Here is a 23127-nt window from a genome sequence, read left to right on the forward strand (position 1 = left end):
ATCTTTTAAAGACGCATTAAAGTCCTATTGTACAAAAGATGCCTTTTCTGAATACTTTAGCCCAACCATTCTCATTCTTTTCAGAATTCCTACAGCATCCTTTATATATCCTATCTTGAATTATTTTCTCATTATTTCACATGTTGCTTTTGCTATTGAATCATGATTAGGCTATTAATTCCATTTGTGTTGAGACCACACTTTTTCTATGTTGCTTTTAATATTGGGTGGGTGAAAAGTTCATTTGGTTTTAAGTAAAAATAAAAGACATTTTTCATCTTCACCAAGGACTTTATTGAACAATGTATTCCCCACACAAATACACTTTTTGGCTAACCCAATATTTAATACAATGTTTAGAACATGATAGGCACTTAAAAGAATACTGTCAACTAATTATATATTTAGCAGACAGTCAAAGTGGGGGGGGGCATTTTAATTTTGAGGATTTCCAGTGATGAAAGGGATCTTCCTTGGACCTATATAATAGAAGGTTAATGTTGATCAAATATGTGTTAATCCTAGTAAAGACATCATTAGATTTTTATCTTTTTTGTGTATGAGTTAATTTCTTGTAAAATTTATTTTTAACCCTTATGGCAGAAAGTGAAGAAGAACTAAAGAACTTCTTGATGAAAGTGAAAGAAGAGAGTGAAAAAGTTGGCTTAAAACTCAACATTTAAAAAACTAAGATCATGGCATCTGGTCCCATCACTCATGGGAAGTAGATGGGCAAGCAATAAGAACAGAGACAAACTTTCTTTTCTTGGACTCCAAAATCACTGCAGACGGTGATTCCAGCCATGAAATTAAAAGACGTTTACTCCTTGGAAGAAAAGCTATGACCAACCTAGACAGCATATTAAAAAGCAGAGACATTGCTTTGTCAACAAAGGTCCATCTAGTCAAAGCTATGGTTTTTCCAGTAGTCATCTATGGATGTGAGAGTTGGACTATAAAGAAAGCTGAGCTCCAAAGAATTGATGCTTTTGAACTGTGGTGTTGGAGAAGACTCTTGAGAGTCCCTTGGACTGCAAGGAGATCCAACCAGTCCATCCTAAAGGAAACCAGTCTTGAATATTCATTGGAAGGACTGATGTTGAAGCTGAAACTCCAATACTTTGGCCACCTGATGCGAAGAGCTGACTCATTTGAAAAGACCCTGATGCTGGGAAAGACTGAAGGCAGGAGGAGAAGGGGACGACAGAGGATGAGATGGTTGGATGGCATCACCGACTCAATGGACATGAGTTTGAGCAAGCTCTGGGAGTTGGTGATGGACAGGGAAACCTGGTGTGCTGCAGTCCCTGGGGTCGCAAAGAGTCAGACACGACTGAGCAACTGAACCAAACTGATAGTTGAATCACAATGTTGTGTTAATTACTGCTGCACAGCAAAGTGATTCAGTTACACATATACATATATATATTCATTTTCATATTCTTTTCCATTATGGTTTATCATAGGACATTGAATATGGTTCCCTGTGCTATATATTAGGACCTTGCTGTTTATCTTGATTTTTTTTGTCTTTCTTTTTTTTTAAACAAGTGGAAATTTGAAAATACCCTTGGACATGTCACAATTATTTATGAAAACCTGCTTGCAAGATGATTGGCATGTTTTAGGAGACATTCAGATTCATAGTAACCTTTGAGGTTTGAAAAATATTTGAAAGTACCTATTTAAGGAATTAACACATATGCTTACATATGTGTACATTTTGAGTTGGAAACAAGAAAACACCCCTCACTTAGTAAACAATGAAAACAACTGCTCAAATTTTTATATTCTAGATCAAGAATTTTCCAGGTCTGCCAATATTTCCTCCATGTTTAATATTTTAACAGTAAAAAACCTCTTAAAATTCCACCTAATTTTTTAAAAATTCCATTTCACTCCATGCTGTGGACATTAAACTATATTTTTAATAAGACAGGACATGTTGAATAAAAAGAAGAACTCATGATCAGTCCAAGAACCTAAAGTATCATAACAGTGTTAGGTAGGAAGTTAGGTATGAGCAATGAGGGGTGGCTTAGCAGAAAAGGATGTAAGCCAATCTCTAAACCCCATCCCAGACACATCTAGGAGACCTCACAGATATGGTACAAAAATAACCACAGAGAATTTTCCAACTCCTGCACATGCTACCCTAGGCACACAGTAGATGCAAACTAACTTCTTAATGTATCAGTGCAATAGGGCTGATACATTGATGACCTGTGCAATAGAGCCTGTTTTTATGTAACTTGAAACTGTCAATCTACCTTGAGCCTAGCCTATTTGCATTCCCTTTCCTGACTGGTGGTGGGTACAAGCCCTATTTTGCACAGGGCAGATCCAAGAGGAAGAGATCAGTTCAGTTCAGTTCAGTTCAGTTGCTCAGTCGTGTCTGACTCTTTGCGACCCCATGAATCGCAGCACGCCAGGCCTCCCTGTCCATCACCAACTCCCAGAGCTTGCTCAAACTCATGTCCATCAAGTCGGTGATGCCATCCAGCCATCTCATCCTCTGTCGTCCCCTTCTCCTCCTGCCCCCAATCCCTCCAAGCATCAGGGTCTTTTCAAATGAGTCAGCTCTTCGCATGAGGTAGCCAAAGTATTGGAGTTTCAGCTTCAGCATCAGTCCTTCCAATGAACATCCAGGACTGATCTCCTTTAGGATGCACTGGTGGGATCTCCTTGCAGTCCAAGGGACTCTCAAGAGTCTTCTCCAACACCATAGTTCAAAAGCATCCATTTTTCGGCGCTCAGCTTTCTTCACAGTCCAACTCTCACATCTATACATGACCACTGGAAAAACCATAGCCTTGACTGGATGGACCTTTGTTGGCAAAGTAATGTCTCTGCTTTTTAATATGCTATCTAGGTTGGTCATAACTTTCCTTCCAAGGAGTTAGTGTCTTAATTTCATGGCTGCAATCACCATCTGCAGTGATTTTGGAGACCCAAAAAATAAAGTCTGACACTGCTTCCACTGTTTCCCCATCTATTTGCCATGAAGTGATGGGACTGGACGCCATGATCTTAGTTTTCTGAATGTTGAGCTTGTGAGGAAGAGATGGGGAGTATAATAAGAGAAGCCAAGTGGGATAATGGGATTATGGCCACTCTTTTGGGGTCAGCACACTCCCATGTCTTGGAGGTTAATATCTGCTGTCTGTTTAATAAAACATCTATCTGCTTGAGCTGTAACTAAACTGTAACCAGCCTGTTGTTTTGAATCCTTGTTATGACAAGATAGGAGCTGAGAAATCCTGCCTGCTTGAGCTGTAATTAGTCCGTTATTCCAAATCTGTTATGACGAGACAAGACCTGAGGGAGATAAATAAACCAACCTGACAACATGGTAAACAATTATCATATAAACCATAAGATGAAAGAAAAATAGATTGGTTCTTGGAAATGAAATGATACATTAAGAAGTAATTAATTAAAAAATAGATTGGTACACAATCATACATTTAGACACTGAGAAAACAGTCAGATGAATTCAAATAAATTATTTAGTATTGAATTGAACAAGAATCCTTATTTCTTACTTATACAATGATTGTACAGTAAAGCCACATTTTAGTAGACCATAAAAAGAAGGTTTTGTTTTGTTTTGTTTATAAAAGAAGTGGATAAAATGGAAAAAAAATATAATTTACCCTAGGGAAATTTCTGGAAAAACTCAGACTATGTGCACATAATAAGTTGTTTACTGGGCAGAGTGTTCATCGGAGCTATAGGAAAAAGAGCAAAGAAAGGATGTGCTGGTGGAAACAAGGAAAGAAAGGTCGATTGGACAGAGATAAAACCTATGGGGAAACTTGGATCCTCCTATGATATCAAAGGAACACAGGAAGAAGAAATAATTTTTAAAATTTTGTGATGTTGATTTTAAGTTATTACAAAGACATGTGGGGCTGACAATTGGAGATGGAAACAAAGGGAAACATTTATGTTATTAATTCAAAGGATCTGTGAGAGATCTAGGTATAGAGCCTTTTGTTTTTGTTTTTACAAGAATAGAAACATAAGCTATCCATTAGTTCAAAAACACTTACTGAACTCCTGTGTGCTAGGTGCTATGCATGGTGCTGTTAAGGTGTGTTAGAACTCGTAATATTATAAAAAATATAAGAAACAACAAGTGTTGGAGAGGGTATGGAGAAAAGGGTACTCCCGTGCATTGTTGGTGGGAATGTAAATTGGTACAGCCACTATGGAAAATAATATAAAGGTGCTTCAAAACACTAAAAATAGAACTAACCATCTAATCCAGCAATTCCACTTCTGGGTATTTATCCAAATAAAACAAAAACACTAATTTGAAAGATATATGCATTCGTATGTTTACTGCAGCATTATTTCCAACAGCCATGATATGGGAAGGAACCCAGTGAAAGTTGCTCAATCATGTCCGGCTCTTTATGACCCCATGGACTGTAGCCTGCCAGGCTCCTCTGTCCATGGAATTCTCCAGGCCAGAGTATTGGAGAGGGAAACCATTCCCTTCTCCAGGGGAATCTTCTCAAACCAGGGATCAAACACATGTCTCCTACATCTCCTGCACTGCAAGCAGATTCTTTATCACTGAGCCACCAGGGAAGCCCACAATGGAATATCACTCATCCATGAAAAAGAATGAAATCTTACCATTTGTGGCAACATGGATCGACCTGGAGGGTATTATGCTAAGTGAAATGAAACAGAGAAAAACAAATACCATATGATTTCACTTATATGTGAAATCTAAAATAACAGAACAAATGAACAAAACAGAAATAGGCTTAGAAATACAGAGAACAAACTAGTGGTTGCCAGAATGGAGGGGCATGGGGGAATGAGTGAAACAGGTGAAGAGGAATAAGAAGTACAAGCTTCCAGCTATAAAGTAAATTTCATGGGAATATTATGTACATGTATGGAATATAGTCAATAATATTATAACAACTTGTATGGTGACTGATTGTAACTGGACCTGTGATCATCTCGTAATGTATAAAAATATCAAATCAACATGTTGTACCTCTGAAACTAATATAATTTGTATGTTAATTATAACTCAATTTAAAAAATATGAATTAGAGTAAAAAACCTGCCTTTGAGCTTCTGAAAGAGACCCTGAAGTTCATCTGTGCAAGATTCTTTTATATAGATAGAAAAAACTACCAACTTTGGGTTACTTTGTGAATGATTCTATATGTCTTAAACTGACGGTTTGAAAGATCAGAATGAAATACAGTTTTATTAGAGCTTTGAGCCCAAGGCCCCTTTCCTAGAGCAAAACACTAACCTCTGAAAAGGACTTTTAGATTTTGGGTAACACAAAAGTAGCTTAGTTACATCAAAATGGCTATTTTAGGAATTTTCATTAAAATGGAGTTTTACTTGGATTATATTGTTGAGCTTGTTAAGCGGGAATCTCAACCACCATCCAAATAGGGCATGTTTTATCTGCTGGAAACTACTGAGGCAGTGAGATGCAGTGCTACTGCCTGAGTACCCCATGGCTTTGAAATTATGACCACCGAACTTCTATTAAAGTGACATTTCTTGACCACAAACTCTTGTTGAATTCTGACATCCTTAGTGTCAGTAAGTAAATTAAAGCTTATGTAAAGCTCCTATGTAAGTTAAAAAAAAAACCAAAAAAACAGGAAAGCCTAAATAGCATATCCTTAGGATTCTTAATATTTTGACTTCTTCTAAACTCTAACACTTGAAAAATATACTAAAATAGAATACTCAGGTAAGTAATTGAGACAAATATACCTATTCTCGAAAATTTAGCTTGCAGAGTCCCTTCATACAGACGTTCTAAGTCTGTAAATTTAAGTTTTAAAGCTGCTGCTGCTGCTATGTCACTTCAGTCGTGTCCGATTCTGTGCGACCCCATAGACAGCAGCCCACCAGGCTCCCCTGTCCCTGGGATTCTCCAGGCAAGAACACTGGAGTGGGTTGCCACTTCCTTCTCCAATGTAAGAAAGTGAAAAGTGAAAGTGAAGTCACTCAGTCGTGTCCGACTCTTACCGACCTCATGGACTGCAGCCTATCAGGCTCCTCTGTCCATGGGATTTTCCAGGCAAGAGTACTGGAGTGGGTCGCCATTGTCTTCTCCCAAGTTTTAAAGCAGGTGGACTGTAAAGCTCAGGGAACTCTACTCAGTGCTCTGTGGTGACCTAAATGAGAAGGAAACCCCAAAAAAGAGGGGGTATACATATACATATAACTGATTCACTTTGCTATACAGTAGAAACTAACACAGCATTGTAAAGCAACCAAACTCTAAAAAAAATTAATTGCGACTGGAAGCTCTTCAGGAGTGATTTACAGACACCATAAAATGTAGAAAACTAAAGTACTGTATCAATGTATCTAGAAATTTTGTGTAAAGAATTCCAGAAACCATACCAAACCTTGGGCTAATTACTGAAAATTAGAAATCTCATTTTGGAGCCTCTTGTAAATGTGTGTGGCGCTATAGTGCACAGTCCACACAACGTGAACATGTTGAAATCGGTACTTTTAAGCTGACCTTAGCCTGACCCAGTACACAATCTCTCACACCAGAAATTTAATATTTCTGAAAGCCTGATGATTGCCCTCTCATTTATTTTTCACCTTTCTGTGCCTTTCATATGTTCTTCCAGCTGGTTAATCATTAATTAATATTTAACAAGGCTTTTTCACAATGCCAATTCCTTCTCTGCTGGTATAGCCTTTAGGCAGCATATGAACTCCCCTTTTCTGCCCATTTAAGAAGCCATGACACTCACTATAGGTTAATTTCTCTAAAGAAATCCAGAACATCAGATGTAGGGAGGTTTCCTTGACAAGACCATTCAATTTTTCAGGCCACTCCGAACTTGGTAGATTTTCCTAGTGCATATAAAATGAGATGTAATTGAACCAACTTAAAATTCTTAAAAAAATTTCCAAGCACACATTGCCTGAACAAAATGGTTGCGACTGAAACGGGAAAGGGCTTAGCCTTTTGCTTCTTGTGCCACAAGCCAATCTCTTGATTCCAAACGATTGGAATGCAGATAAGCAGGGAAAACCTCCGCGCGTGTTAATGAAAGAGGTCAGCTATGACACAGAGGCCAAGAAGAAGAAAAGGTACTCTAGGAAGCAGGAGCATGTCTCCAAGTTTTCTCTGGTGAAAGGAGACTGATGAGAATTGACATCCATTTACAGTCAAACAAGTGGAACCATGTAACTTTCACGTCCCTCCCCACCTCCACCTCTCACTCCTTTCCGCATGGACAAACAGACCACACAGGTGATTTTGGCCACAAATTTACTTGGCACGAAACCCAAAACATGAAAGCCTCGTCCTGTCCATATATCTGCTCCAGAGAACTAGTTAGAAAGGGAAGATTGCTGAGGTTTTCCCTTTTTGTTGCTCCGCACCTGAGCTGATTGGAGCCGAAGAGACTAATAACATCCCTTCCCATGTCCAGATTCTTTTTACGATTCTACGTTGAAACTGTACTCTCTAGACTTAAATAGGGTCTTGGTAACGTTCAAACTCTCGCTCCCACATTCTCATCTTTTCATTTATTCTACACGATTTTTGGGAACGTGGTACCCCAGCCAGGCTGTGAGGACTTCTAGTCTCTCCGGAGCTAGGAAAGGGGAGAAAAGGAGCAGAGGACCAATCTCCGCTCACCAGCCGCAGTTACTGTCCCCATCCCTCCAGGGCGCCCATCCCTGTGCCAGGCGTCCCAACACCCCGCCCAGATGATGTGACAGGCTCGTGGCCCAATCCCCTTCCTGGTTCCCAGGCCGACTGCTAGCACCACCCGAGCCAATGGCGGCGGCCGAGGGGCGGAGGGCCTGGCAGAAGGGGCGGGAGCGCTGGCTTTAGAACCACAGCCGCAAGAATTCCGAGCGGCAGAAGTTGTCTGAGTGCGTCGGAGGGAGACAGTCGGGCCAGATCCGGTACTCTGCGACTTTCTGTAAGTGCTCTGCAGGTACAGGAGGGCACGAGGGGAGCAGGGTCCCTGAGCGTGGGCAGGAGCGGGTCCAGAGGAGAGCATCTCCAGGAACCTCGGCGGGAACATGCCTGGCATGGGGGGCGGGGGCCTGAGAGGGAGGCTGGAGAGATTTCTGTCCCAGCCTTGGGCGCCAAAGCGACCGTTCACAGCAGGGATGGGTGGGAGTGACCGAATGTTCCTCAGGACCGCTACCCGCCGCAAACACATTTTCTGACGTTCACTGGGGAGATGGTGTTTTCTCAATAGTTGCTTTTAACTTGTTGCCAACCTTGGGCTGGAGTCCTTGACGCCAGCCTTTGCTTGCCCTTCTCCCCTTTACCGGCGGCGGCCCCAAAGTAGAAACCCAGCGCCTAAAGTTCCCTCGATCGTCCTTCTCCAGCTACTGCCACCCTCCTCCCGCCGCCTCCGCCGGCTCCGGACTCAGGAAATCCCGGAGCCCGCCGCCTGCTACGCCTCCAGCCCCCGCTCGCCCGCCTCCGGTGACCTCGCAGGCTCACCTCGGCCCCCGACTCCACGGGGTGCGGTGGCCCAGGGAGAGAACGAGGCTCTGGTTGCCTGCTTTCCGCCTGCTTCCCTGGCCAGCAGCGATCGCTTAGCGATCGTACCGCGTCTCCCTATGAGTAAGCACTTTTTTTCCTTTCAGTAGCAGGACATCCCCATGCCTTTAGGACAGTACCTTTCCGTTCTTCACTCTCCCGATTCCTCGCCGCCCTGGCTGCTTCTTTCTCAGCCCCTCTGGTTCCGCACCCTCGAGCGCACTCCGTCCCGGCCGCTCGGGAGACGGAGTCGAAAGGGGCGGTGGGAGAGGGGCAACATCCCCCTTCTCCCACACAGCACAGTAAAGGGTGTTTACTTTTCCGCACCCGCAGTACTTAGCGCCCTAATGAGAGGCGGGGGGGGGGGGGGCGGGGGGGCGGCGGGGAACGCCGACCACCCGCGCCCTGGCTTCTCGCCAGTCCCAAAGTTGCCGCCGCCGCCGCCGCTGCTGCTCCTGGCTTTAATGTGCTGGCGGCTCAGACCGCCGGGCTCCTGGGCAGAAGATCCCAGCCTGGGAGGTGGAGTGGACTTAAGGCTTTATGACACTTCCCGTACGCGACGCTTCTTGCTCCACACCCGATTTGCACGACATCCCGGCTGGTGCTCAAGGTTGAGTTTAGAATTAATTCGCCATTTAGGATCAGACAGACAGGATGCTGGGAGTACCTGACTTGTTACCAGGAGTGAGGGTGGGGACTGGGAAAAGAGCCTGGCAGGCCGCACAGTAGGTACCTAGGTGAAATGAAAAACTCCTGAGAGATAAGCAGATAGTCCGCTTTATAAGATGTCACAGTGTATTTGGGCGCCTAAACTTGATCCTGAAGCTGCAATTTAGAGCGAATTCCAACATAGTGGCGGAAGCCCCACACATGCCAATTGGCATCACGTGCCCCAAGTCTCTGATGCCCCCGGGGTCATTGTCACATGACTTCTTTTGACTTTAAAACTGGAATGTAATGGCTGAAGTCCATTTTCCCAAAAATACGCGACCAAAAAGGGGAGAGGGTGTGAACTAGCCTCCACTCAAGGGAATTCTACTTGGATGTGGATGAGGGGAACAGAAAGGGAATTTGGTGCTCAGATTTTATCCAGAATAAAAATAGAAGCTGTTTTTAAAACAAGGGCTTGAAACATGTTTGTGCTGGGATATGTGTCTCCCCTGTGGCTCTTCAATCTAGTTATGGCTTTTCTAAATTTTAAAAATATCTTACTAATTATTTCCTGGGAAAATTGTCCTTTTATTCATGCCCTGTTTGATTCTGAAATGATTGATTTGAAGCCATATCCTATAAGATAGTGTTTTTAAAAAATTAGGCTTTGTCCATGTACCTGGGTTTGGCCTATATTCCAGTTGAACTGTTCTCTATATTAGGCATCTGCTTGAAAGTGGTGGATAATCTCTTGGCTAAAATTAACCATCAGTTACTGTGGTTTGAAATTGGATCAGAAATAAGGCACAAAAACAGTGGACACTAAATTTGAGAAATGGAGCTGTTTGGGTTTGTGCCTGCCAATACTTTAGTACAATAATGAGATGCCACAGAAACAACTTCTGTAATGACCAATACCCACCCAAGTGACCCAAGTTAAGACTGCTGTTGGAAAAATGTTACGGTTTTTGTGATTTAGATTATATATTGCAGAGTACAGAAATGGGCAGCAGAACCCCTGAGGTCAAGAGTTTAAAAGCTTTGCTTATTTACAAAAATGGATCCAGTTGACACATATTCAGTCTTGAAAACAACTAGGGCAGCTAAAAATGAAGCTGGGAACAGTTAAGAGATTTTGGCTTTGTATGCTTTAGCCAAAAACCCTTTGTCTACGTACTGCAGCAACCTCTGAAAGACTTGAGCACTCCATTTTCATGCTGTGCATGGGTTTCTGAGCCTAAAAACTAGAACAACTTTAAAGCACATAGCTCTGACCGCCAGGCTTAACCTGACAGCACAGATTAGCTGGAAGTGGACTCAAGCTTAGCTGGAAGTGGACTCAAGCTGCACCTGAGTTAATTGGGAGTTAAGGACACACTGCTAGATAGACCCCCCTAGTGGAAGTGAGGTGATAATATAATTTTAGATTGAACTAATAAATATTTAACCTTAAAAAAAGAAAGAGTACAACTATCCAACTAGGTTAAAGTGGTCGGGAGTTAAGTTCTTTTTAAAATAATATTAACTCATGTCAAAACAGGATCCTCACTAGGCTGTCTGTCCAGTCTTTTTGTCTCGGAGGTGTCCACTTGTTTAAAACTACTGACTTCATTTTTTAGTGGTATGATCTAATGAACCCAGGCTTTCATTAAAATTAGAGGATTATGAGTCTAATACTTAATTTCTATTGTTAGATCTAGAAAGTGATCAAACTCTTTGTCTGGGGTGGGAGAGCCAAATAAATTATGCTTTGCCTCCATGGGGTCGCAAAAGATTGGGACACTACCTAGCAACTAACCAACAACTTGATTTTACACAATCCACACTCAGGTCGAAGGACTCCAATCTGATGGCATCCTTTAGGGTCAATTGCTAAAACTGTCTCGGCTTAATTAATTTTGGGTAAAAGGATTAATTATAACTAGTGAGTAATATTTGGGTTGAGATTAAGTTTCTTCTACAAATGGTTACAAGTACATTAGACTTAACTGGGACTATTTATACTGGCAGAATGTCAGTATTCAGGGCACTATCAGGAACTACATGGAAATTTTTGTTGTTGTTCAGTCATGTCCGACTCTTTGCGACCCCACGGACTGTGGCAAGTCAGGCTTCCCTGTCCTTCACTGTCTCCTGGAGTTTGTTCAAATTCATGTCCACTGAGTCGATGTCTCTCCAAGGCAAACAGTGTGACTGTTACTGAAATGAAGTGGGTAGTAGCTTCGCCATGGTGTTTGAGCACTAAGGAGATTATTTTTGGTGAAACTGACAGAGAAAAGGAAAGAAATCCATTTGCAATTTTTCCATATTCTGTTTTAGGCATTTCTGTTTGCCTATCCAAGAAATATACTGACATAATAATATTCTTAGCACATATGATAAATTAGTGAATTTGCTACTGTGTGACTGTTATTTCTTTAAAATATAGACCACTTCTGTCATTCCTTATCAGAATTTATCATAATCTAGGTGGAATGTATATGCCAAACTGTTTGTTTTTGCTGTTTAGTATAGATTCCAGAAGTAGCAGATATAAAATTGAAAACAAACATCTAACATCTGTCAGTACATGACGACTTGGGTATCTGTTTTTGGAATCACTTTGTAATTGCTCATGCTGTTTTGGTGAAAAGTAATCCAGGGGGGAAAGTTTGATGTGTGAAAATAACAAAACTCAGTTTAGAACAAAGCAGCTAGATCAATCACATTTTGAGTCTGTATAATTATTCCAGGGAATGACATACCATATAATGTATGTTCAATGTGTTGGAGGTTTCAAAGGTTTTTTGGATACATTATACTGTTGGAAGGTCTTTTAGATACCAGTGGTCAGGACTCGCTGTTTTTAGTTATGAGAGAGCTTTGGTTAAAATTATGGTCTAGAAATATTAAAAACAGTCTAATAATGAAATGTCAGTCTCAGGAAAAGATCTGATAATTCTTGGGCCAACTGGTAGTTATGGAGGTGACAGTTTCCAAAATTTTAATATGTTTAATAACATTGAATTTGCCTTATTCTTAGCCTTGAAAGACAAATATTGCTGAGTATAAACTGTTTTAGGGATGAAAACGCATTGCTGTTAAATGAAAATTACAATGGTAAGGGGGAAGTATGTTGGGCTTCCTTCAGAAGAACTACATTCTAGACATGGTTCTGACACTGACTCATAATTTGACCTTGAGAAAGTCACTAAAGATTATTACATTATTATATAACATTGAGTACATACATGTGCCAGACACCACACATTTTCTCATTTATAAACTGAGGGCATGGCTCAAGGACTTTGTGTCTTTTATATAGAAATAGTATGGCTTATTTCAATTTTATTTATCAGTTGATTTTTTTTTTTTTGCCAATTTTAATGCAACTATATTGCATGCTAAGTCGCTTCAGTCATGTCCAACTCTTTGCTATCCTATGGACTACAGGGTGCCAGGTTCCTCTGTCCATGGGATTCTCCAGGCAAGAATACTGGAGTGGTTGCCATGCACTCCTCCAGGGGATCTTCCTTACCCAGGGACTGAACCCTAGTTTCTTATGTCTCCTGCATTGGCAGGCGGGTTCTTTACCACTAGCACCACCTGAGAAGCAACTGTATTTAAGCTAAATACCTTGTTGGAAGATTGATGACTATACACCGGTGGCTTATGCCATGACTAATGTTTTTTCTTTAAAGTATAGACCATTTCTGTCATTCCTTATCAGAGATTTTTGGCACATTAAACTTTCTGATTTTATATTATAAGAAAGCTTAATTTTTCTTAGCAGTGTAGAAATTGGTTTGATGATAAGGAGGTAGTGTTGTTTACTGGAAAAAACTCCAGGGTCTTTTAATCCTCTACAGTTTGCACAGATAGGCCATCTTAAGTAAATTATGGAAGTTCTCTGTGTTCATATCTGGATTATACTTTATTTGTAAACCATCTGTTTCCAATCTGCGTATTTCACAGGGATGCTGAAAGGATAAATGAGCTATGTAAGCCTTGGCTCTTCAGCAGACAGGTGCTATATAAATTCAAAGTACTGTACTAGTATATTGTATAAGCACCAAAGTTTTAACAAGAGTTTGCAGAAATAGAATTCTCATCACTTTAAGTTTTGCCACATTTTTACTTGTCTGTAATAGTCTCCAACCATCCACTTTTACAAGCTAAGGAGAAATAAAGCCAGACATAATATAATGAAAAATAAGAGAAATGCTTAATAACAAGAGCATTAAGCCCTATACGTGTCATACTTTGTTATATTCTTTTCTCTCAAATATTGTGCCAAGTAGCCCGTTAAAGCCATTAATGTGGTGGCTTTTGTTTTTTTGTTTTTTTTTTTCCCTTACTTTTCCCAGGCAACTATCGAGCAGTATTTTGGCGTTCCTTGCTAAAGCTTACAAAGTACTTTGGCTTATCACACTTCATTCTTAGTTTTGTGATTGCCTGTTATAGGAGGTTTTGTATAAAATTGCACATGAAAAATCAAATGTTTCCCCGTGTAATTGCACTCTAAATTGTGTCTGTAAGTATGGAAAAGTGCATAATGAAGGAGATAGTCTGTTTGTTTAAGTGTCAGGCCATCATTAACACAGAAAAGGTGAGAAGTGAATGTAGATTTTCTTTTGAAAAACAAGCCTTGGGCTAGGTCATTTTCAACCCCCCTTTTTTTTGTTTTTTTGTTTTTTTGAAAAACAAGCCTTGGGCTAGGTCATTTTCAACCCCTGCCCTCAAAATTGTTAACTTGGAATTAATTTTCAATGTCTGTTGTCATCTTGCCAGTTACATAATGGTTCTTTAACTCTGTCATTCTTTGCATTATCATATGTTTTTATTTTATTAAAATTATGTTTGATAACATTTGTTAAAATATCATTTGTGAAGTAACAGTACCTAATGAAAATGAAATAAGCAGAAAGCCTTGAGTTAAAGGACTTTTGAAATTACCTGGTATCGTGTGGCTAGTTCTGAAGAGAAGATTCTTTTTGCTAAAAGAAATCATTTTCTTTTGTAAAATCTGATCTCTTATTTCTACCATCTCTGGTTTAAAAGAGTCAATAGCAAATCATTTTTTGTAACCTTGTAACCTAGTCATTGAAAATAAAACTTTGATTCTCTTAAGCTGTTTTTAATTTATATGTGTATATATATTTATATAAAATATAAACGCTTTTTATAAAATAGAATTTGTGAGGACAGTATAATAGCTTTGAATATTCATATTATTGCATTCTACATTATACACTCTAATTACATAGTGTTGTGCTCAGATTGACATTCTGCTATTGACACTGAATTATAATATTAATACATTGTCCTTTATAGACGAATGTCATTTTTAAGTTTTTTTCTGTATTTAAAACTTGCTTATATGTCCCTGTTTTTGCCATTTCTTGATGTCTTTTTGACATTTTGGAGCTTGTATTTCAGTGAGGAAGAATTTCCATTTAAGACTGCTTTCTCAGAGGTAAAAATGACAAGAGATGATTCCTTTGGTATATCCTATTGCTATAATAGTCAATAGGCATATTTAGTTAATCTGCTGGAAAAGTGTCTTAAGTAGTGTGCATTTCAGAAGTTTTTAATAACTTTACGTTGGATTAAAAAATATAAGGCCATTGTAAAAGTATTAGAAGAAAGCAAAAATTTTTATAAAGAATAAAAGTAAAGATTACTCATAATCATACCACCTGTTCATATTTTTTAATGTTTCCTGTATAGAAAGTTAAATATTTTTAAAATTGGGATTGTGTTGTATATACAGTTTGTATCTCTTTTTTTCACTTATTATACTGTGAAAATGTTTTCATGTAAAAAGATATTTTTGAAAATATTTAAAATTACTGCATGAGATTTCATAATTTATTTCACTAATTCCAGGTTATTGGATTTTTTTTTTCTTTCCATGTGTTATAGATAATACTTCAGTGAACATCTTGGGGCAAAAAGCATTTCGTGACTCTGATTATTTCTTTGGGATAAGTATTTAGAAGAAAAATTGCAAAGATTTTTGTTTTTAAAGATGAATTCCTTTGACAATCTTTGAAGTTGAAACACTGGCTTACCCAAAAAGAGCCTTGATTTCAAAGAACAGCACTCAGGAAAACAAAAAGCCATTCTTTATATAGTGTTTTGTATGTGACTAAACTGGAGCTGGTTTAGGTAAAGTATATGTCTTAGAAATATTGTGGTTTCCTCTGATCTAGTTAGCAGGTGCAAAGCAGGATGAAGTAGAATCCTGTGGGGTGCACAATCATAGGAAGTTCTATTTTTTGAAGCAGAACTGTTATTGGGGGAAGGGAGACAGGTTTGTATTTAATTAGCCTTTAGATTTCAAATTGCTGTAAAACTCTGTTCGAGTACAGAAAGCTTATTTGTGACCAGAAACTTTCAGTATCCTAAAGAAACTTTTAATCCTGAAGTTGGTTAAATGGCTGTGTTTAGAGGTTCTTTTTTTTTGTTTTATTAATTTATTCTTACTGAAGTATAGTTGATTTACAATGTTGTGTTAGTTTCTGGTGTAAGCAAAGTGATACAATTTTATACATATGTATTCTTTTTCAGTTTCTTTTCCGTTATAGGTTATTACAAGATAGTGTAGTTCCCTGTGCTGTATAGTAGGTCCTTGTTTTATATTTTATATATAGCAGTATGTGTATGTTAATCTCAAACTTATTCCCCCCTTCCCCTTTAGTAACCATAAACTACCATATGATCCAGCAATCCCACTCCTGGGCATATATCTGGAAAAGATGAAAACTCTACTTTGGAAATATACACATACTCCAGTGTTCATCGTAGCACTGTTTCCAATAGCTAAGACATGGAAACAACCTAGATGTCCATTGACAGATGAATGGATATGTGCTCTGTGTGTGTATATATGTGATGGAATATTACTCAACCATAAAAGGAATGAAATAATGCCATTTGCCACAACATGGATGGACCTAGAGATGATCATACTAAGTGAAGTAGTCAGACAGAGAAAGACAAATATCATCAAATATGTGATATCACTTATACGTGGAATCTAAAATACGATATAAATGAGCTTATTTACAAAACAGAAATAGACTCACAGACATACAAATGGCTCTGTTTGTCGGTAGGCTTTTTTATCTCAGGCTGTGCATTGCAGCTCAGTGATACATCAGTTGGGTTCCAGACTACCACCAAAATGTGAGTCACACCAATTGTTTTGACTTCCTAGCACATATAAAAGTTATGTATACAATACTGTAGTCTATTAAGTGTGCAATAGCATAACGTCTTTAAAAAAGTACATAATTAAAAATATTTTTTGTTTAAAAAATGCCAGTTCATCATCTGAGGCTTCAGTGTGTCCTAGTAACATTAAATATCACTGATTACCAATCACTATAACAAATATAATGATAATGACAAATTGTGAAATATGGTGAAAGTTCCCAAAATGTGACACAAAATGAGAAAATGTTGTTGGGAAAAAGATGCCGATAGATTCCTCACTTGATCCAGGCTTGCCACAAACGTTCAATTTGTAAAAAGTGAAATATCTGGAAAGTGCAATAAAATGAGGTGTGCCTGTACTTGACACTGCTCAATAAACTCAGTTTTATATTTCATTCAAGTTTCTTAAATAGCTAAACTGAGATCAAATAGTGGTAAAATTTCTGGTGCCATCAGTTAATTTGTGCCTAGAGTTCATGTATAGTGAATCCCCCAATTACAACACTTAACAAATATTTTGTATATTTAAATGACTCATTGCACACTGCATCTCTCTCTCTAAACTTATCCCATGCTGCTTCATAGACCCTTCTCGGATGTTTGTTTCCTTCCTCCAGTTCACCGGTGGCACTAAGGACCGTGTTGTTCTGGGCATCCTCTGATGACCCAGAAGTGATGTAGAAAATGTCTGACCACACAACTCATTCTCACCACCTCCTTTTTTTGTTCTCAGAGATATTATGTACATGCTATATTTCATAGTCAGACTGGAGTTTAGTATAAAATGTGGGTTCCCATGGCTTTGCCGTTTTATATCTCTGTGACATTGGGGAAGTTCTGTAACTCCTCCAAACCTCAATTTTACTATCTATAAAATGGGGATGATATGACTTGTTTTAGTGTTGTGCTTAAAATTAAAGGAGAACATTTATAAAGAAACTAGTGGGGACTTCCCTGGCGGTCCAATGGTTAGGAATCCACGCTTTCACTGCTGAGAGCAGGGGTTGGATTCCTGGTCAGGGAATTAAGATCCCACAAGCCATGTGGCACCGCCAATTTATAGGTCAATTAATGTTGCCTTAGGTGATCTTTATCAGGTGTCTGTAGCAACCTCTTCATTTTCCTCTGATTTACTCTTTTTTCCCCTTAAGTATCACCACTGAAGATAAATAAGATAGGGTTTTTTTGTTTGTTTTATTTAATGGTATTGTGAAAATATGACTTCCTAATGCTTTGCATTACACATGTGGAGGATTTTAACAATGTTCCAGGTTGAAGAAGCCTCTTGACTTAGCTAGAAACCCTTTTACCATTTGCCTTTTTATGAGGATATGTCATCCAGCAGTCTAAATTCACCCTCAAACGAAAACTGGAAATGATACTCTTTTAATATATTACAGATACCACTGTAAACTCATTGCTACTAACAAATTTAGCTTAGATCAGGATGGAAGGTAATAGGTAATGTTGATGCCTGTTTTGGAGGGTAGGGAAAAAAAGCTTCAAGTTCTTAAGTGTTTGTTTCTACAATAGTAGAAATAGTATAAACATGAATATTTAAAAGTTTAACTTTGAAAAATAGGAGAAAAGAGAAATTAAATCAGTCAAAACTTAAAATGCTGGGGAAGGCAGAGAGTTATAAATTAAATCAGAATCTTAGTCATGGGTGAATCCAAAACATATTCATTTTAAATTTACGATGCCCGTTATTTCCTCTAGTGGAAGTTTTCAAAAGCAAAAACCAGGAAATGATGAAGGACATTGACACATTCAACAAATATTTTGAGAAGTTTGTGGGTCTCCAGTTTAAAGCTACAGTTGAATAGCTTTTGCAAGTGGTTATGAATAATTAAAATTTTATATTTTGTCTTACAATAATTAAAAAACAATATAGCCAAATTAACATTAAGTATAGATAGCCAAAAAGTAATACTGATAGAGTAACATGTGTAAAGATATAAGCCAACCCATACATTTGGTATCTTATCCTAAATCAAAATTTTCTGGCATTAGTTGCCCCCCTCCTGAAATGAAAACAAACTAGAATATATTTATAGGAGCAAGCAGATCATGGCAAACTTCCCTAACCAGAGAGGGTTTGTGTAAAGATGAGGGGAATGTTGCTATGTCAAGTACTTTGAAATGCGTAAGGATTATATAAAATCAGGCCTATAAAGCATTTATAAAAAGATGTAAAACTCAGGGAAACTTTAAAATATGCCCAAAGTCTTCAGGTACATATTGCTGATAGTACAAACTACAGATGGAGTAAGAGTTAGCTAAATATAGTAACATGGACAATGCCTTAATTAGTGTATTTGTGGCATTCTTTTCATCATTCAACTAAAATAAGTATAATGAAAGCTGCTAGGTGCTAGGGCTACAAAGATGGTAAGATACTCCTGTAGTCTAGAAGAAAAGACATAATACTGGATTTCATAAAACCTAAAAATATTCTTACATGTAGAAAAGGAACTTAAATATGGCCTTTTTTCTCAACATAAAATAATTTCTAAATTTAAGCCTTGTGTGAACAAAGACATTCATGTATAACGCAATATAATCAAATCTAAACTAAGAACAAATCAAGTTTAAACATTGTTATTTCTTTGCAATAATTATTGCATCCTAGAAAAAAGTGCCCACCATGAGTTAATTTCACTTAAATAGAACATTGCTCAGCCTATAAATGAAGGTCAGCAGACACCAGTGTCTTGGAATAAAATAGCCCTTTGGCAAGAAAGTGAGCCACTCCCCATTTAGTTTTTACAAAAATAAAATTCTTTCCAGTTTTACTAAATTGTAGATGTTGTGCACAGCATGTACTTCTGCAGTAGTTGGTTCTGCAGCTGTGGAAATATCCATGTATGCAGAAGCCCTGAAAACATTGATTCACCATTACTTGCACATGTAGCTCTCATACTTTCTATAGTACAGCATTCTGTTAAGTTTTATCCGAGTCAAGGATAATAGCAAGTAACTACAGGTATAATGGGGCTTCCTTGGTGGCCTAGCTGATAAAGAATCCACCTGCAATGCAGGAGACCTGGGTTTTATCCTGGGTTGGGCAAAGGTGTAGCCTAATGGGCTACAGTGCATGGGGTCAGAAAGAGTCAACGCAACTGAGCAACTGAGCACATGTGCACAGGTATAAAAGTGTTAGTGTCTCAGTCATGTCTGACTCTTTGCAACCCCATGGACTGTAGCCCGCCAAGCTCCTCTGTCCATGGAATTCTTCAGGCAAGAATACTGGAATGGGTAGCCATTTCCTTCTCCAGGGGATCGTCCCAGCCCAGGAGTGAACCTGGGTCTCCTGCATTTGCAGGCAGATTCTTTACCATCTGAGCCACCATGGAAGTCCTGCACACAGGTATAACTGACACCTTAATTTTCTGCCTTGAACTTCTTGATTGTCCCAGACTTTGAAATGACCTAGGATTCCAAATGTGGTCATCATTCTGTTTGATGGGAGAGGATCAAATGGATGCACTGTATCTGGATGTACTATGTCCTCTGTATATGGTTTGCCTCAAAGATAGCACTAAATTCCTGCCATATACCATGGAAAACACTGTTCTTCTAGAGAGAAAGGAAAATAAACCCATTCTCCTGATTCTTTCACAGTACACCTGGCACATAGCAGTTCTCCATAAATACATTTGAAAGAGGCCTTTGCTAATAAAGATTAAATTGTGAAAACCTAATCAGCAAATTGATAGCTTATGAATCATAATTGAATAAAATACATCATGATGTGAACCTATCAGAAGACTAAGCAAGGGGCTTCTTTGGTTTTCTTCCTCTGACTTGTTTTAAATGGTCAGGAATGAATGTTACAGATAGCACTTCCATTATGAGAACTGCTTAACTTTAGGATCAAAAAGGAAATTGTGATATATTCATATTTTTCATTTTTAAAACAGTTTTATTGAGATAGAATTCACATTCTCTACCACTCATGTAAATTCTATAGTTCAGTGGATTTTAGTATATACACAAATGTGTATGACTGTCACCAATTTTTGAACCTTCTCATCACCTCAGAAAGAAACCTCATACTTTTAAGTTATCCCTCTCCCCAGGCACCTATCTCTCCAACCCCAAGCAGTCACTAATCTACTTTCTGTCTCTACAGGTTTCCCAGTTCTGTACTTTCATATATAAATGGAACATATAGTCTTTTTTGACTGACTTCTTTCACCTAGAATATTGTTTTCAAGGTTCATTGAAACTGTAGCATGTATCAACACTTCATTCCTTTTTATGACTGAATAATAGTCCATTGTATGGATATATGACATCTTGTTTATCCATTCATCCATTGATAGACATTTGGGTTGTTTCCACTGTTTGGCTGTTATGAATAATGGGACATGTTAATATTAAATGTCTAACTACAGGTCAGCTAATGCATTAGAAGTGGTACTGACAAGATAATATTTCATGTATCACTACTCTGCTGTTAATGCACATCCTTGCTTTCACTCTGAGCAGTATTGATTTCTACATCTAAGTGAAGCTATTTTTTCCTGTTTCCTGAAGCTTAGTAGCTTATTATCAACTTGTTCCCAATACTAACTTTTTCCTTAATATTTTTACTTGAATAATGGAAAATCTGTAAAAGTCATATAATCACATTAAAAAAATCTTTTTATATAATAGATTTATCCAAAATGCCTTGTTTAAACACATTTATCAAACACCTAGTATAAGGATCAAAAGTTAGCAGTATTAAGTATTGCAGAAGTAAATGAAAAATGCTTTGAAACATAGTGGTTTTCAGTCAACCTAAAGCATTATTGAGCATATCTAATATATTTATTTTTTAAAATTATTCTTCAAATATGAAATATAAACACAGAACAAAATTCAAATGCTATAAATGGACATAAAGAAAAGAAATGTGCCTCTGACTCCAATCCCCATGACCATTAGTACTAGTCTCTTGTGTATCTATCCAGAAATAATACTGAATACATTTGACACTTGACATTTTCAGAAGAGCTTGGTGTTTTACATTTAGAAAGTGCAGCATTACGTTTGAGGGAGTCTTTACCTTTTGACTCTTTAGGGATGAACATGAGAAGGAGGGATTATCATCCAAGGATGATGAAAAAGAATCACCTTCAGTTACAGAGTTTTTTCTTGTAAGAACCCTTCTGGTCAAAATAGGTAATGATGGCTAGAACCAGTCTCGGCCATTATCTTCTATATTCGACCCACAGAGAATTTCCTGGGCCTAGTTGCCTTATTCTTCTGGGCAGCTAGCACCTTGCAAACCCACTAGGAAAGGATAGGCCTCCCTGAGAGAGAAGGGCTGTAGTTCAGTCAAGAAAAGATATAATTTCCAGGAGACCCATTTAGAACTTCCTGTTGAACTTCCTATTTAATTGCTTGGGGCTTTCCAGGTGGCACTAGTGGTAAAGAACCTGCCTGCCAATGCAGGAGATGTGAGAGACGTGGGTTCGCTCCCTGGGTCGGGAAGATCCCCTGGAGAAAGAAATGGCAACCCATTCCAGTATTCTTGCCTAAAGAATCCCATGGACAGAGGAGCTTGGCAGGCTACAGTCCATAGAGTCTGAAAGAGTCAGACACAACTGAAGGGGCTTAGCATGCACGTATGCATTTCAGTACTTAATTCATTTGTTTTGTGTTTAGCCACTCAGCTGTGTCCCACTCTTTGCGATCCTGTGGACAGCAGCCCACCAGGTTCCTCCATCCATGGGGGTTCTCCAGGCAAGAATACTGGAGTGGGTTGACATTTCCTACTCCATTACTTAATTCACTTAACAGGGCTTTATTAATGATCAACAGTGTGCTAGGCACTGTTATCACTAAGATAAATAAAATAATGTGCCATTATTTGAAGAGCTCAGAGTCTAATCCAGCCACTCATTTTTGCAAATGAGGCAACAGAGAAATTGATTTTGACTTTCCACATCATGAAGTGGTAGAGCGGTGGTGGGGGACAGAGTCTCCTGATACCTAATCCGTCACCCTTCTCACCGTAAATTTAAACATCACATCCAGAGTCCAACTTTGTTTACTAGGAATGCCTCTTCCTCTTCCTCCATGAATCAATTTATACTAATTGAAGTTTTCTTTCAGATGTTAACAAAATGGGGAATGTCGTGTTATTAAAAGTTGACATAACTCTCTGAAACTCACCTCACCTATGACTTAAGCAGCATTATTTAACTTGACCAACTCTTCCATAGCTAATGGGAATTCATTGGTTATAGCTTTAAAGTGGTAAATTATTTTCTAGGTTGTATCTTCAACCATATACTTACAAAGCTGCAGTCCTAATCACTGATCTTAAAGAGATCAGTGCAATACATAGTATTGCATCCAGAGAATTTTGAAAACTCTAATGCCAATATATTGGATATAAGTTGAAGGATTTATCACTCATATTTCTTCCAAAATAGTTGTAGTTATGTCTATAGTGTTTCGGAAAACTTTGTGGAAATAATGTTTAAAATAAGATATGAAAAAAAATAAGATATGAAATTTTTGCAAGTAAATGTTCTTCTTTTATCCTCATCAGTTTAATGATACTATATCCCGTGTTTAATTCTGTTAGTTTTTTTAGCTGAACTTTTTACTTAGCAGAAATTGTAGACATGTACTTGTAAGAAATAACACAGAGAGATCTGTACCGTTTACCCAGTTTCCCCAAATAATAACCTTTTGCAGGACCTTAGTACAGTACCAAAGCCAATGTTGACATTGATATAGACAAG

The 23127-nt window shown here is 38.4% G+C and overlaps 1 protein-coding gene across 2 annotated transcripts in view; it reads left to right on the forward strand.

Annotated features, from left to right (window-relative positions):
* Window positions 1–7852: 7852 nt before the first annotated feature.
* PLS3 (plastin 3) overlaps window positions 7853–23127 on the forward strand; it is a 90209-nt gene continuing 74934 nt past the window's right edge. The window contains exon 1 of one of the 2 annotated variants that reach the window (XM_061137781.1): window positions 7853–7955. The gene's annotated coding sequence lies outside the window, so the exon portion shown is untranslated. The remainder of the gene's footprint in view (window positions 7956–23127) is intronic. The other variant, XM_061137782.1, reaches the window with a different exon arrangement.

This window comes from Dama dama, chromosome X (genome assembly GCF_033118175.1).
Source record: "Dama dama isolate Ldn47 chromosome X, ASM3311817v1, whole genome shotgun sequence".
Lineage (NCBI taxonomy): Eukaryota > Metazoa > Chordata > Mammalia > Artiodactyla > Cervidae > Dama > Dama dama.